We start from the raw sequence: 4,124 nt of genomic DNA, 5'->3' as shown, positions 1-4,124 counted from the left end.
GGAGAGAAGGCAGAGGCTCTTACGTATTGCCCTGAATCTAGGGTGATTTATACTCAGTCGTGTGGTTCATCCCGATCCGTAAATACCGAGTTGAGTTGGACACGGCACTGGCTGCTTATGGTAAATAAAATCAACTTTTAGTGGCATTTTCTGTTGGATCCGACTTCCGAGTTTGTATAACCCCGGTTTATGAGATTCTTTACCCAATTAGTAAAGGCACCCTATGGCTTGATTGCCACTCTCTCGAATTACCTACCAAAAATTTGTTGTTTTTTTTTATTTTTTTCTTTAAGAAAATATTATTGTCGATTTTATCTTGAAGAGCAAGGCACGTGGCCTATAATAAGTGGCCCCCCTAAGATAAAGATATATATATATATATATATATATATATATATATATATATATATTATCATCGAATAGATGAGGCTGAGATGCTCATTCAATTATCCATTTGGTGTGAACATCTAGCCGTTCATTCAAGTATATTCTTTCTTATTATGTTTCTTTCACGTTTCACACACCAACACTTTGTTTTTTTCTAAACATGAGGTTAGCTGTGAGGGATTTTACGCGGTTCCGGTCGGTTAGGTTTAAATTTTGAATCCCAGAGTCTAACCGTCACTTATCCAGCCTGGCTAAAGCTCGTCGGCTTTGATTCGGTTCATTAATCATTATACCTTTTGTTTTTTTTTTCTGAATATTCATTACACATTGTGATGCTTACTTATTAATCATGTTTTATGTGTGTTGCTGCTGAAAATGTCTTCCGGGTTCACTTGAGCTCCATTGGCTGATGAACTTGTGGATCTCAAAGAACAAAATATTGTGAAAGGATGAAAGGGCTGTAGAGGACTCCAGCAAGGGCTCTCGGAGGTCTAAATAAGATTTCTAGCAACTAAAAGGAACAGTAGATCAAGATCACAAGTTCATCATGGAAAATATCATATGCAGATATGGAATATCACATGCCCTCATATCAGACCAAGGGCACATTTCTGGGGAAAGGCAAATAGGTATTGCATCAAGTTTGACATCCAAAGGCATCGATCTACAACTTGCAGACCACAGATTAATGGAGCAGTAAAAGCAGTTCCGACACTCAGAAAGATTGGGCAGATAAGCTCCTCTATGCATTATGGGTTTATCGAGCGTCGATCCGAACATCTACAGGGGCAACCCCTTCTTCCTTAGTCTCTAAGATGAAAACTGCATTACCCGTAGAAATTCAGGTGTCATCTCTCAGGGTGTTCCTAGACAGCAAATCACCTGAAGGAGACTGGATACAAGCAAGATACAATAAGCTCCATCTTTTGGATGAGAAGAGAATGAAAGCCATGGATAATATCAATATCAACTCATTATGGCAAGGGCATTCAACAAAGGAGTTCACCCGCGCAGCATTGAAGTAGGAGATCTGGTTCTCCGAGAACAAAGAGCACCTATCCATGATCCAATGGGCAAATTCAGGCATAATTGGAGCGGACCTTACATGGTGAAAGAAATCTTGACAGGACAAGCTATTAGTCTTACAAACTTGGATGGAGAGGATCTAAAGGGCCTTGTCAACGTGGACCAACTTAACAAATATTACGTGTAGACATTTGGTTTACACGAACTACGTCCGACTTGATTCCTTTTCAAAGGATATGTAGGCAACTTGGCATGCCCAACTGCGATTTCAACAACTAATATCCATAAGGGACATGTTCTCCCAAAATCCATCCAACTCCACCACCCGGCATCCCCCATCAAAAAGAAAATAAAATATCCACCGATCGGCATATTCCCCAGTATTACTAATAGGAGCTGACTATTCCCTGAGTCTAAAAAAAAAAAGAGAGACATTTTTCAGTTTACTAATGAAAGCTCAGTTGAGTGCAGGCAACATGCATCCACCAAAGAAGGCAGCCCTCGATGAGGTGCTACGCAAATGGACCCTCAACATGCATTCTGATGATCTGACAGTTTTGGAAGATGTCTAGCTGCCAATCCTGAAAAGAATCATGTGTTTGGAAATTCACCATAGCTTGCTTCAACAAGTGCATCAATGTTGGGATCCAAAGCTACACCTTTTCAGGTTTGGGAAAGTAAAGACAACACCCACAAATTGAAGAATTCCAAACTTGCATGCTTTCACCACCCCAAGGGAGACTCTTCCCCCCCCCCTGCAAAAGAACTACGAAGAAGCATTACAAAAATTCTTCGGATGGACCAAGCAAGAAGTCGGAAAGACTATGAACTATAATAAGGTAGACATATTGAAGGTGTCAAAGGTCGTCTCAGAATAGAAAGGAGCCAAAGGAATCCAACAAAAGAACAGGAGGAAGGCATACCTCTTCTACATGATTAGAAGGTACTTGTTACGGACTCTGAAAAAAGGGGTTTCCCTATAATTGCAAATCTCGTCTAGCAGCTCCTGGAAGGATGTGACATTGTCCCTACCATACTGACAGAAACTTACAAAGGTCTAGATATGATGAGCACCTCCCGGAAATATGGAGCAAATTACTGCATGGGGTTACCCGCAATCTTCCAAGTCTGGTTAATGGAAATGTTACAATTAATCAAGCCCATAAGTTGTGCCAAACTCCAGTCGAAACATTTTCAAATCCAAAGAGAGACAAATGAGTTCCGCAGAACCAAGGACTGAAAGAGGTATTTGGAAGAAAAAACAACTGGGGAGATTCAATGGGATTGCCACTGGTGGAAGATAGAAGTTCCCGTCCTCAAGACTCAAAGGGACAACTAAGGTTAATGGGTCTCACCCATACCATCTTCTATTTGCCCGAACATGTGCCTTTGCAGTACCCATCACCTTCAAGAGCATCAGAAGCAAATGTTCGACCACCAAAAGAGTTAACACCAAGAATTGTCAACTTGTTGGACGAACTATGAATGAAATATGTAATTTCGAGGAGACATTATTGAACAATGTGCCTATTCCATTACCTCTTTCCTTACTATTTTCTATGCATGTAAGAAGTAGAAATTGAATGAAAATGTTCAGAATTGTGCATTGCAAAGGAAAGAAATCATGTCCATCTCTAACAAATAACATCTTAATTCTTTTCAAGCAAAAAAAAAAAAAGGGAAGAAGAAGAAACAACAAAAATAATAAAAGAAAAAAAATTGTCTAATTGTCATCTCCAAATGAAACATCCTCATCATCCGCATCCTCGTCATCACCACCCTCATAATCACCATCCTTGTCATCTTGAGCAAAGACCAACGGACTGGGGTCGGCTCCCATGGACTCCATTATTTTCTATGCATGTAAGAAGCAGAAATTGAATGAAAATGTTCGGAATTGTGCATTGCAAAGGAAAGAAATCATGTCCATCTCTAACAAATAACATCTTAATTCTTTTCAAGCAAAAAAAAAAAAAAAAAGGGAAGAAGAAGAAACAACAAAAATAATAAAAGAAAAAAAATTGTCTAATTGTCATCTCCTAATGAAACATCCTCATCATCCGCATCCTCGTCATCACCACCCTCATAATCACCATCCTTGTCATCTTGAGCAAAGACCAACAGACTGGGGTCGGCTCCCATGGACTCCATCTGCTTCTGAAGCCTCTTGATCTCCCCTGCGTAGACTCGGCTACGATCCTCCAGAGTGTTATGTGATGCCCTCAAGGAGCCAAACTTGCCACCCTAACCATGAAAGATATAAGCACTTCCTCAAGGAGACTAAAAGTTCTAGCAACAAAGGAAGGAAAAAAAGCTCACCAACTGTCGAAGCGGATCTATCCACTCAGAGGACCACATCCATGCTCGCTAGCATCTGGCGCAGATCGGCATACCTCTCGGTATTAATCTGCCATGATAGGATCACGTCATTACCATGATCAAAATATTTAGTGAATTCAAAAAAGAGGTGATATACCCCGTCAAATGGAAGAGTAAGTCCTAGGTTGTGGTTTGAAACCGCGTAAGCAGGAAGAGTAGTGGAGATACAGGCATCAGTCACCAAAGGCATGGTCCATCCTTGATATCTCGAAATATGATCGCTCATAGCGACAATCAGTAAAGCAGGACCTCTACCCTAAGGAGGACGAGAAGAACCGGCACCACTCCCAGAAGGGAGTTCCAGCCCATATACGTCAGGAATGAGGCGACGT

This window comes from Telopea speciosissima, chromosome 9 (genome assembly GCF_018873765.1).
Source record: "Telopea speciosissima isolate NSW1024214 ecotype Mountain lineage chromosome 9, Tspe_v1, whole genome shotgun sequence".
Taxonomy (NCBI): Eukaryota; Viridiplantae; Streptophyta; class Magnoliopsida; order Proteales; family Proteaceae; genus Telopea; species Telopea speciosissima.
The sequence above is the reverse complement of the archived record's forward strand: the minus strand, read 5'-3'. Positions refer to the sequence as shown.